The sequence below is a fragment of the Choloepus didactylus genome, chromosome 14 (genome assembly GCF_015220235.1).
Source record: "Choloepus didactylus isolate mChoDid1 chromosome 14, mChoDid1.pri, whole genome shotgun sequence".
NCBI classification, from domain to species: domain Eukaryota; kingdom Metazoa; phylum Chordata; class Mammalia; order Pilosa; family Megalonychidae; genus Choloepus; species Choloepus didactylus.
Window position 1 is genome coordinate 20,258,164 of NC_051320.1, and position 13,869 is coordinate 20,272,032.

At 36.2% G+C, this 13,869-nt stretch overlaps 1 long non-coding RNA gene across 1 annotated transcript in view; it reads right to left on the reverse strand.

Annotated features, from left to right (window-relative positions):
- The window catches only part of LOC119509311, a 596,159-nt gene that overhangs the window by 159,872 nt on the left and 422,418 nt on the right, over positions 1-13,869 (reverse strand). The window lies entirely within an intron of this gene.

Genomic DNA, 13,869 nt, shown 5'->3' on the forward strand with positions numbered 1-13,869 from the left:
CAGGTTTTGTTGCTTTCAGCTTCTTGCCTCAGTGGCCTTCTCTCTGTCTGAATTTTATTCTGTTATCAAGGACTCCAGTAAAAGGATTAAGACCCACCCTGAATGAGGTGGGTCACATCTTAAGTCAAGATCCTACTCACCAAAAGATCCTACTTACAATGGGTCCACACCCACAGGAATGGATTAACTTTAAGAGTATACTTTTCTGGCGTACACACAGCTTCAAACCATCATAACCCTTCTCAAGAGACAGAGTCTAATTTCCCCGCCGTTGAATATGGGCTGGGCTTAGTGACCAACTTCTAACAAATAGACGTGGCAGAAGTGAAACTATCTACATGACTTGCAAGCCCAGTCATAAAAGGCTGGCTCTCTCTTTCCTGGGGTGCACAATTTTGGAGCCCCGAGTGGCTATGTGAGAAGTCTGGCTACCCTGGTACTGCCATGCTGGAGAGACCAATTGGAGGAGGGGGAAAATCCAAGGAGCTTCAGCTGTTTCAGCCACCAGGTGTTCTAGGCATTCCAAACCAAGCACTGTATGTGTGAGCGAGTAGCCTTTGAGCTCATTCTCATCATCAGCTCATTGAAACTACATGAGAAACCCTGACTGAGAAACAAATGGTTGAGCCCAGTCAATCCCCAGAACCACAAGACTAGTAGATATTATTATTATATTATTATATTATTAATATATTATTAAATATTATTATCTTTTGGGGTAGTTTGTTTCATAGCAACAGTAACCAGAACACTGGTTTCTCTCTTTGTTAAACTCTCATGCTGAATGCCCTTTTCCTGGTCCCAGACCTTCTTCTTTTCTAATACTCTTTCCCTCAGTAATCTCATTCTCTCCATGTCTTTAAATAGCATTGCTATATCATTTCTCAAATTTTTATCTTCAGCAGGGACTTCTTTGTCCATTTGCATATCTACACAAGAGCAATGGACATCTCAAACTTAATTATCCCCAAATTGATACTGAATCTTCCCCCTCTTAGTAAATGGCATCTCTACCCATTCAGTTGCATAAGCCTTAAACCCAGAAGTTTTGCTAGATATATGTCCCTAAACTAATGTATCATCAAGTCCTAGCAATTCTTTTTCCAAAATAATGGCAAATGGAAATTATTTTTGACTCCACTGATACCACTCTAGTGCAAGCCACAGTTCTCTTGCACATGGGCTAATAACAGTGATTTCTCAATATCCACCTCACTTCTAATCTTGCCACAACCATTGCTACCATTTCATCACATATTTTTCATACAGTAGTCAGACTAATTTTTTTAAACATAAGTCAAACAACCTTACTTCCCTAGTTAAAAATATTCAAGTAAGGCTGATATTCCATGTTCTTTAATTAATGTGGGGTTGCTACATGATTTGTCCCTGCTTTCTTTTCCAACCTCACTTTGACTCACACTGTTCCTTGCTCACTAGGTCTTGTCTCACTGGTTTTCTTTTACTTCCTGGGGAATTCTAAGCACCTCCTATCAGGGTTTTTGCACATTCTGTCATTCTGTATGGAATGCCCTTCTTTTCTTCTCTGGCCCCATCCTCATTCCCCCAAACTTCGCTTCTCTTGATTAGTTTCTATTCATCTTTCTGGTCTCAGTTTGAACGGCACTTCCTCAAGTAGCATCTCTGACCATCCTCAATCAGATTTTGTCTCCTCTGTGATTCACCTTCAAATAATGCTATTCTCATTTATAGTTCTCAAAACCATCAGAAATTACACACATACTTTTTCTGTTGATTTATACCTTATCTCTCCTGTCATTCTGTAAGCTCCATGAAAGCATGAATACACAGGATTCAGTACAGTTTCTAGCACATGGTTGGAACTCAAGGTATATTTGTTAAATGAATAAAAATGGTTCTCTGGGGCAACAGTGTTGAGACACTTGGAACTACTGAGAAGGCTCCTCTACTTTGGCCAGGTGATCATGTAGATAGACATCTCAGGGAGAAATTCCCACTCTAGGATAACATTTCAAGAACTTCATTCAGAAACAGGCTAAGGTCTGCCTAGAACTTCCTAGGTTAATTCTAGGAAAGTAATTGAACTGTAGATTACCACCAATTTAAGAAACCTCTCAATCGATTTTTCTATTATGTCTAGGTAAGCCTAAGCTTCCCACTCAAATACCTCTGAAGAAATCATTCTTCACCACAAGTCAACAAGAGTCTGTTGCGCCAAAGATCAACCAGACCCTCTACCTCCTCCCCCCAAAAATCGCAAAATTTAATAGGGATGTTTTTCCTGAATTTTACTGAGAAGTAAACTCCTTTTATTTTTTAAGAAGAGGAATTCAATTCAATTCCTATTCTAATATTTTTACCTTCAGCTTTATAACCATCAAGAGCAACAAAGTAAAAACAAAACAAAACAGTAACTGTTCTCACGGCCCGGATAGCGTATTGCTGCCTCTCTGGATATCTGGATATTTCCATGGTTAGATGAACAAGAATTCTGAGAAAGGAATTAAAAAAAAAAAAAAAACCTGCCCAGGTTGGGCAACATAAAATGACCCTTCTCTCTCTATGTAAAAGATCATCATACCCGTGGCTTTTGACTTGCTGTAATCATAGCCCTAACAAAAATCCTACAGTAGGATGCAGGAGAGAAATGGGGTTCATGATTATATACAACACAGAAAAAAATCCTTTGGTGAATACCTGTCACATGCATGAGGCTATACACCACGATTGCCACATTCATAACAATTCAGAATAAAGTAGGTCAGATAAACATCAGTCAATCACATTTTCCTTTCCTCCTGGGATCAGAAACATCCCGCTTTCTCCTGCTGCCCTAAGCCTGATATCAGCATCTTTTTTTTTTAACCTGCAAGATTGTGATTAACTATTTTTCCCCTCTGTCAATACTTTTAGTATAGAATGAACCAAATAAATTAAACCAACAGATAAAAGAGCATATGAATGAATTAGGCTCTCATCACTGTCCCTTTTGGAAGTGACAGATTAGCTGCTCATCTAAAATCTGTCAAGCAAATGCTTTGAGAATCCAGACAAATTTTTAAAAATTGTAAGGAAGTGTTAAGTGGATGCAGATGATAGCATTATGTCGTGTAACTGCATTTATTGAACTAAAGCCCTAAGGGCACCAGTCTTGAATTTATGAGATGAATGTTTTTCAAAATTATTGCTTTTCTAAAAAAAACAACAACATGTATTTGTTCATTGTAATAAGCCCCTTAAGTCCTACTCCCTAGTGTTTTTTCTTTTTCTTTTCTTTTTTTAATTAACTATAAGAAGTCCAGGATTTATGTTTGTATTTAAGTATAGCCTTTCTAAAAATGTTATTGCAGTATGTTAATAAGTTTTATGTTTAAAAAAATCTTGTTTAAAAAGGTTTTGAAATACTGGGTTTATATAAATAGGATTCTTTGGGATTCAGATGCCTTAATAAAAGATAATGTGCATTTGGGTATCTCCATGATGGGGGGTATAATATGCCTTACATTCTGGATCCATTTGATCTCAGAACCCTTTTATTTTCAGGACATCTCAAGGGACTAGTGTTTAATTAAATACTTCTCCGGAAACTCTGCTTTAGAAAAACAAAAAAATCTAAAAGCAGGAGATAGCCCACAGGCTGAGCTTTAAGGGGCACCCAAAATGGTCCTTTACAGACACTATTTCATTTAAAGTCCTCAGAGCAACCCTATGAGCCAAGTTTCAGAAAGTTATTAGGAGTGAAGAGGAAAACAGATTGACTGCTGGCAAGAAGTGCATGCAATTTTAAATAGGGTAGTCAGGGCAGCCTGTCTGAGTAGGGGGTATTGGAGTCAGAAACTAGAAGAGGTGGGTGAGCAAGGCACAGAGACACCTGAGTGAAGGGCATCCAAGCAGAGGAATCAGCAGGTGCCAAGGCCCTGAGGTGGGAGTGGTAATGGGCACATTGGGGGCTGCAAAGTGAGCAAGGGGGAAGAGCAGGATAGAAAGTCAGGAGGCTCCCAGGGATGGGCCTTGGGGGCTATTACAAGGACTCTGACTTTTGCTGAGTGGGAATTTTCTCTGCCCAAGAGTGAGCTGATCTGACTTAGGTTTTGAGATGATCACATTTCCTTCTGTGTGAAAATGTACTAATGGCAGGGTAAGGGCAAGGCAGGGAGGCAGCTGTTGGAACAATCCAGGCTAGAGCTGAAGGTGACTGGATCAGGGGAACAGATCACACCATGGCTTTGACATCAAGCTCTGACTTACCTAACTGAGAGGCCATCAAATAACAAAGGGCAGATGCAAAGCAAATGGTACAGAAAAGCACACATCTTTATTGCTAAACAAAGGGAAAAGTATGGATTCACTTCATCCAAGTCATGGTGAAGATTTTGTGTTGGAGAATGTGTGAGTGGCAATGCAAGGAAAGACGGCCAGAGGGATTTTTACCTCCTGTCCCCTTTCCATAAGAATAGTCTTCAGAAAGTTGAGTTGTAGCTAGTTAATGATTTACAAAAAAAAAAAAAAAAAAAAAAAAAAAAAAAAAAAAAAAAAAAAGGAGCTATCTCCAGTGTAGAGCATGTCACGGGACAGAGCAGAACTGAGAAGAAGGCAGAGGGGACGTTCACTCCACAATCGCAAAGGCTAAATTTATGGACTAGGTGAAGAACTTGAGGGAAACGCTGATAATGCATTAAAGGGACTGAGGCAATAAAGAGTGTTAAAGTTAAAGTGAGGACCCTGTATTGAAATGTGTGTGAAATTCAGTTTAATACAAATAAATTGAGTATCATTGGGCCCTTTTATCTTCTAGGGACTGGGCTACAGATATGCAAAGCTGAACCTGCAACCTTGTTTCCCACCTTCATGGAGAGTCCAGCTTAGTGAATGGGTTACCATTAAACATGTATTTACAGAACTGGGTACCAAGTGCTTTGGTTGGGGATAGGTGCATGCTAAGGATATCCAAGAAGGGGGTAAGGTGGACAAGTGAGCTAAAGGAAAATAATCTCAAAACCTGCTCATACCAGAACAATAACTAGCTTTGCACCCCTTGTTAGTCAAGTAATTTCTTTAGGCTTCAATTTACTCATATGCAAAATAAGAGGATGGGACTCCACGACCTCAGGGCTCCTTGCAGTTCTTAGTTTCCAAGGGGTTTGACCATCCTGAACCTTTACAAGGGCAAGGTTAAAGAATCCCGGAAAGCCAAGGGAAGAATTGGCAGTTGATCCTGTTTCTGTTGTTTTGAGTCCCACTGCTTCTTCAATACATGTTCTGTTTCCTACTTATTTTATTATCAAATTTACATTATAACAAGTTCAATAATTGTTTGAAACAAAGGAATATTACTCAGAAAGCTGTTTTGCAGCTGTGTTGTGATTAAAAGACTTTGAAAAGCTCAGGACGTAGAGTTTTCTCCAACATTGTTTTTTTTCTCTTTCCTACAAAAACCTTTGTGTGTAGGTTCAAGTGCAAGATGAGATGCTAATTTGATTTTCTACATTATAGAACACTCTTTAACACAGTGTTGAGATATGGCCTTATCTAGAGGGACTGTTTTTGAAAGAAATGCTACTGTTGAAAGCAGATAGAACAGATTTGTTTTTCTAAATTATTCAGAACAGAAGTAACTGGCTGATTTGCTGATATGTAGATAAATATCAGGTATTATTTAGCCAGCACTAACCTGCCTGAATATCTTTCCACCACTCTGGGAATACGGAACCTAAAAAAAAAAAAAAACAATAGAGAAACTTTGTTTCCTACAGACCAAATATAAGACAATAGATAATATCCCTTGGAAATAAGAAAGTTAGATAAGCTCCATTTTCTTGCATAAAATCGTTTTCATCCTGTTCAAATACTGACAACAAATTCTTTCTATGTGGACCTGTCAGAGTTTCAAAATGGAGTTGCTGAATAGGAAACAAATTACTACCTGTTTAGGATGAAGAAGCAAGGGCAGTGTCTAATCAGTTTTCCAGCTATGTCTAATGAAATCACAAATGAATTCTATAGACACGTAAAATATAACTTTCCTCCAAAGTCCTGCTGCCTCTCTTGTTTTTATCTCTACCTGCCCTTCTAATTATTGGCAAGGGACAAAGCTGTGAGTTCTCTGCACAATGTGCTCAAATGATCAATTCCTGAGACACGAGGGTTTCAAAGAGAGAGAGAGTCTATTGCTAGGTGTGAAGCAGGAGAGCAGTTGGTTTAGAAGCCTAAAAATCTGTCTCCCTGACCTGCAGTAATTCTGATAGTTTTATAGAATCAAAAGATGGGCCGACTTTTGGTTTTAATGTATTGGAATAGCTGGAAGTAAACACCTGAAACTATCAAACTCCAATCCAGTGGCCTTGACTCTTGAAGACAATTGTATAACAATGTAGATTAGAAGGGGTGACAGTGTGATTGTGAAAGCCTTGTGGATCACACTCCCTTTATCCAGTGTATGGACGGATGAGTAGAAAAATGGGGACAAAAACTAAATGAAAAATAGGGTGTGGGGGGGAATTAGGTGCCCTTTTTTTTAGTTTTATTTTTTATTCTTATTTTTATTTTTTCTGGTATAAGGAAAATGTCAAAAAAATAGACTGGGGTGATGAATGCACAACTATATGCTGGTACTGTGAACAGCTGATTTTACACCACGGATGACTGTATGATATGTGAATATATCTCAATAAAACTGAATTAAAAAAAAAAAAGATGGGCAGGTTTTAGATAATGAGCACAATGGCTCCAGATGATGTTATTAGAGGTGATGTAATTATCGAGCATGCGTGGATTGATTACATGCTCAGTCACAGAATGTATGTAAGAAAATCACGGCCTTAATAGGATGATGGGCGTGACTTCTAGTATTATAATGAGGTATAGGTGACTTGCACATTAAAATCTAAGCTACTGCTCATGTCAGGCGGGCCCATTTTGGTTAGATCCAGCTTTGGTTATCAAGATAACTTTGGACTTGGGGTGCGTTAGTTCTGGGCTGACCCAAGATTCTTCATCAATAAACATTAGGGGCTGTCTTTAGTGATCACTAGACTTAAAGTCAAAAAACTGGATAAATGGGTACCAGTGAAGGTTAGTCACAAGGTTTTTACAATCACAAGGGCATAAGATAAAGGCTATACAATCATCACCAGAGATCAAGGTAGCTGGATTACAGTTCAGAGATTTCAGGTATTTCCCTCTGTCTACTCTAATATACCAGAGAGTAAAAAGGAATAGCTATATAATGGTTCAGTAATCATAAATCATCACTTAAATCCTAACTTCTCTGTTACATTATCTGGCTTTTCATTTGCAGTAAACTGCTCTTCAAATTTAAACTAAAAATCCTATCATATATTTACTTTGTTTTGGAAGATCCTTTCCTCTGGTATAGTTTTGGTTTTCCAATGTTAAGGCAAACCTATTTCCTTTGTTTATATTCTACATATTAAATCCTTATCAGGTATAGGATTTCCAAATATTTTCTCAAATTCTGTAGTTTTTTTTTCACTTTCTTGATAGTGTCTTTAGATGCACAAAAGTTTTAAATTTTGATAGAACACAATTTATCTATTTTTTTCATTGTTGCTATGCTTTTGGTGTCATATTTAAGAAATTGTTGCCTAATCCAAGGTTGTGAAGATTTTCACCTATGTTTCCTTCTAAAAGTGTTACATTTTTAGCTCATACATTTAGGTGTTTGATACATTTTGAGTTAATTTTTGCATATGATATGAGGTAGAGGTCCAAATTAGATTTTTGCATGTGGATATCCAGTTGTCCCTGCACATTTGTTAAAAAGATTACTTCTTCCTCCTTGAATGTCTAGGCACCCTTGTCAAAAGAAATTTACCATATGTTGTTTTTTGGGGGGACTCTCATTTTATTCTGTTGATCTAGTCACCTCTCCTTATACCAGTACCATATTGTTTTGATTACCGTAGTTTTGTAGTAAGTTTTGAAATCAGAGGTGTGATTTCTACAACTTGGTCCTTAATTTTCAAAACTGTTTTGACTATTTGGAGTCCCTTGCAATTCCATACAAATTTTAGGATTGACTTGTCCATTTCTGCAAAAACACAGTTGAAATTTTGATGGGAGTTGCACTGAATCTGTAGAGTAATTTGGAGAACATTTCTATTCCAACAATATTAAGCTTTCCAATGATAAACACAGGATGTCTTTCTACTTAGTTAGGTCTTCTATAATTTTTTCAACAATATTTTGTAGCTTTCAATGTAGAAGTCTTGGACTTCTTGATTAAATTTATTACAGTTTTATTCTTTTTGATGCTATTATAAACAGAATTGTGTCCTTAGTTTCTCTGATCATGGCTAATGTATAGAAATACAACTGATTTTTGGGTGTTGTCTTGTGTCCTGCATTTTGTTGAATTCATTTCTTAGATCTAATAGTTTTTCTGTGGATTCTTTAGAATTTTCTACATGTAAGAGTATGGCATGTGAGAAAAGAGGAAATTTTACATCTTCCTTTCCATTCTGGATGCTTTTTATTTATTTTTCTTGTCTAAGTGCCTTGGCTAGAACCAATGGTAAAATGTTCGATAGAAGTGGAAAGAGCAGACATCCTTGTCTTATTCCTGATCATAGGGAGAAAACTTTCAGTCTTTTACAATTGATACTGATTTTAGCTGTGGGATTCTCATAGATTCCCCTTTATCAGGATGAAGAAGTTGCCTTCCATTCCCAGTTTTTCAAGTGTATTTTTTTAATCATGAAAAGGTGTTGGAATTTGTCAAATGCTTTCTTTACATCAATTGAGATGATAATGTGTTTTTTCTCCTTCATTCTATTAGTATGGTGTACTATATTGATTGTTTTTCTGGTGCTGAAACTGGGTAAATCCTGGGGATAAATTGCTGAAATATATACTGCTCGTTCACAGTATATAATCCTTTTTTATACGCTGATGAGTTTAGCTTGCTAGCATTTGTTGAGGATTGTTGCATCTATTTTCATACGGGATCTTTGTGTAGCTCCCTTTTCTTGGAATGTCTTTCTTTGGCTTTTGTATCAGGGTATAATGGCATCATAGAATGAATCAGAAAATGTTCCCACCCCTTTTAGTTTTTGGAAGAGTTTGAAAAGGATTTTTTTTTTTTTTTTTTTTTTTTAAACGTTTGGTAGAATTCACCAGTGACACCATCTGGCCCTCGGCTTTACTTTGTTCAAAATTTTTTGATTACTGATTTAATATCTTTACTTATTTTAGGTCTATTCAGATTTTCTATCTCTTTTTTAGTGAGTTTTGGTAGTTTTGGGTTTCTAGGAATTTGTCCATTTCATCTAGGTTATCTAATTTGTTGGCATGCAATTGTTCATAGTGTTCTTTTAGAATTGTTTATATTTCTGTAAGATCAGTAGTAATATCCTCACCTTAAATTCTTATTTTAGTAATTTGAGTCCCTTCTATTTTTCTTGGTAAGTCTGGCTAAATATTTATCAATTTTGTTGACCCTTTCAAAGAAACAACTTCTGCGTTTGTTGATTTCTTTATTGTTTTTCTATTCTCTATTTCATTTAACTCCACTCTAATTTTTATTATTAAAATAAATAATAAAAAAGAAAAAACAAGCTCTTTGAGCCTGTCCTCCAGAGAGCCATGAAATAGGTCAGAACAAACAACTAAGATTCTTTGAGAATCAGGTGCACTGTTTTCACTCTGGAACAGCTCAAGGCTACCACAAAGCTGGGGGGAGGGGTAAGGGGAAGAGGGGGATGATGAGACCAGGGTAAACTAAAATGCCACCAAGCTCTCTTACCATGATTCAGCTTTTTTTTTTTAAATCTTGATTAAGTGACCCCTGGTTTCTGCAAGCTTTTGGCTAGTCTTCAGAGTTCTAAAAATGTTGACCTGACAGCTTTGGCTAGTTTATTCATTGCTTTTGAAGAGGGATTATCTCCTGAAGATCCCTATTCTGGCATTTTTGCTAGCATTGCTCAATTTAACAATTTTTGACAAATATATAAATTGTGTAACTACCACCACGTTGTGATATTGGACATGTCTATTACACCCAAGAAAAACTCTGGTGACCCCTTACAGCAAAATCCCCTCTACCATCCTCAGGCCCCTGGGAACCACTGATCACTATACTTTTGCCTTTTCAGATTTTCATATAAATGGAATCATAGAGTATGCAGTCTTCTGGATCAGACATTTGTTTTTAAAATCAAGTCTGAAAAAGAAACAAGTGAATTCACCTTGATTTTTAATTGATTGATGGTAAGCCTAAGTTTCCTCTAGAAGTTTCAAAATTGTTGAAAAGGAGGAGTCAGAACCAGTGTTCATTTCAACTCATTCCATAATAACCATAACACTCTCATAAAATACGGAGTAGCAAGAAGTGCATAAATAGGAAGTATTAAAGAGTAAAAAAAAAAAAAAGAGCAAACATCATAGTTTGAAAAATAGTGCCCAAGAGAATTATGTAAAGGTCACAGAATATGAATAAATATTAATGCACTTAACATGCAAAATTGGAAAAAATGTGCTGTTACAACTGAAATATTATTCAAAGACAAGCATTGTAATTAAGGTTTTCCTTTTCCCATGGCGGTGGTAGAGAAATGCAGGTTTATTCTCAGCCTTTAGCCAGTTCATAATCATTTTAAAAATTCAAATGTGAGACTTGCTGCAATAATGCTTAAAGACAGAATGAATAGCTACTTAATTCCTCAAAAGCATGGCATTTGAGCTGTGAAACATTCATATTCCTGTCTGTCAGGTTCAGGAATGCTGTCATATCAATTAGCTATTTTAACCCTCAGAAGGTTATAGCTAATGGAAAATATTGTCAGTACATCTCCTCCTAGGGAAACTAGAGATCTGTGGATGGTCTACAGACATCCAGCTTCTATCTTTGGGTCATAAGGTTTTTCTGTCTCCCCTTCAGATTCTCTTAATTCATGAGAATAAATTTTTGAGACTATTCCACATTTGAGATCTGGGATCCATGTGAACCCAAGATATATATTTACTTTAGCAGCTACTATGCTGATATCTGCTCCAAACTATTGCAGTAGGAAAATGTTGGCAAACACATAGAGAAGCAACTTGGTTCTGATCCACATGTGAGTCAGAGGGGTGACTCAGTTTTAGTCTCCCAAAGAGTCCCCTAAAATAAGACTGGGATCAGAAGTCAGATCCTAAAGCTAATATGTGTCTAACCTAATTTACTTTGCCTTTTAATTCTAGCCTGTAGCAAAAGTGTGTGTCAAAATAAATTTATTTGGATTGTGAGTTAAAAATAATAGGAATGGCAGTTATGAATGTCAGCATTACCCCATACAGCAATTGTTAAGAAACTGATGAAGAGATCAGACTTCAATTAGAGATATGAACTAAATGGACTTGGTTAGATCTAGGGTAAATCAGACTAAAGGGTAAAGGATGATATTGACTGGGTTTTAAAACTTTAACTTCTGTGTTCACAGAAGATAAATTAATTTAGTGCAAAATCTATATTTTCTGTAACACACTATATAATTTAACGTGTATGGTCAGTTTATTCAAACACCATAATTACATGGAACCTTGAATAGGGGGTGAGATCTGGTTGGTTTCACAGGTTAGTGTGAAGCCCTGATATATCCCAGAGTAATTTAGGCAGAGAATAAAAAAGTATTTGCAAAGCTCCCTTAAGGAACTGGAGAAAAATGTGGAAATAATAAACTTCCCCACTTGGGGAATTCCTGATATTCTCACAAGTATTGGGGACCACCAAATTAATAGGTCAAACCCTCGATTTTGGGGCTTGCCCTTATGAAACTTATTCCTGCAAAGGAGAAGCTAAGCCTGCTTATAATTATGCCCAAGAGTCACCCCTGGAGAACCTCTTTTGTTGTTCAGATGTGGCCTGTTTCTCTAAGCCACCTTAGCAGGTGGACTCGCTGCCCTTCCTCTATGTGGAACATGACTTACAGGGGTGTAAATCTCCCTGGTAGCATGGGTCATGACTCCCGGGAATGAGCCTGGATCCAACATCATGGGATTGAAAAAGCCTTGACCAAAAGGGGGAAGAGAAATGAAACAAAACAGAGTTTCATTGACTGAGAGATTTCATACAGAGTGGAGAGTTCATTCTGGAGGTATTCTTATGAGTTAATAGAGATCCCTTTTTAGTTTTTAGTGTATTAGAATAGCTAGAAGGAAATACTTGAAACTGTTGAACTGCAATCCAGTATCCTTGATTCTTGAAGAAGATTATATAACTATATAGCTTATAAAGTGTGACTGTATGATTACGAAAACCTTGTGGCTCCCACTCCCCATATCCAGTGTATGGACAGATGAGCAGAAAAATGGGGACAAAAAATAAATGAATAAAGGAGGGGTTGGGGGATGAGATGTTTTGGTTGTCCTTTTTTACTTTTATTTTTATTCTTATTATTTTTTTGGAAAAATGAAAATGTTCAAAAATTGTGATAATGCACAACTATATGACGATACTGTGAACAATCAATTGTACACCTTGGATGATTCTATGGTATGTAAAAATATCTCAATGAAATTGCATTAAAAATAAAAGGAAAATGAATCTGTAATTTTATATTATTTTTTCTTACCAAACAACAAAAACTTTTAAGGGTGGTATATTTAATCTTTATTTTCCTTGATGGTTGAAACCAAGTCAAGAAAAATAGGAAATTCAGAAAGATCACTAGCTGGTTGGATTAAAGTTAGAGAAATTCTTAATTTTCCATAGAAAAATTAGCAGAATAAACATTAAAATAATGCACATGGAGTGTTTCTTAAATTTTGCAGTAAACTGGACAATAAAATGCCAGAGCTAAATGAAGTCATGGATAACAGAGCATTGTAAAATGTGCATTAATATTCATATCCAAAAAATACCTTGCCATGTGTAAAGTGAGCCATAAAAGATAAAAATATATAAGGAGTACTTATACAAATTATTCCTTCAATAACAGACATAACAAACAGCAGGAGCTAATAAATTGAAGAGGGTGACTATGATAAAAGTCAAAAGACAAAAGCAAAAAAAGACCCGGTTTCATTACACTTACATGAAGTATGAAAGTTTTAACTTCTTGACATAGAAACAAGGTCTTGCTATCTTTATATCCTCCACAAAAGTATGCACATTGTCAGGCAAATAATGACTTCTCAGTAATGGCTTATGGAATTAAGTTAACTTCATAGTGAAGCCACATGATACCTTTTATTATTATTACTATTACTATTACTGTTATTATTTTTTTCAATACTTTGGTCAGTAGAAAAGGGAAAAAATAGTACTAAGAAATCTCTGTGATGAGAATGTCTTAAACTGAAAATAGAAGCAAATATATATTAGAGATGTTCACATATCACAATATTTCTAAGGCAATCATCCAGGATTTTTAAATGGGTGTAGCCTCAGACATGAAACTATCTACCTATTTATCACACCATGATTTTTTTGCTTCTGTGTCTTTGCTAATAGTATTCTTTTGAGAGAAAAGTGTTTCTCCCAATTCTTTGCCTGGTTAACTGTTACTCATTCTTCAAGCTTCAATTCAATTTTCATCTCCTCTAAGAAGCCTTGTCTTATTCTTCAGGTTAGGAGTCCCTCTTCTATACTCTTATATCAGTTTTTATCTTTCTTCCCAATAGCCTTTAAGTGCTTCAAGTAAAGTAATGTACTAATTAACTTTGTTTACCTCGTGCCTCGCCTAGTGCTTGGAACATAGTAGACACTCTATTACTATTTGTTGAATGGATTGGAAGAATTCTGTTTAAAAAAAGACATCACTCGTCTATTTTGTGAAGAGTTATTCCCAACTTTAAACCTGATAATATATTTAATAGTAAGAGTGATATTGCTTCATATATAAAATATTACTGGTTACTCATCAATAGGTTATGTGTTATTTCTGTGTT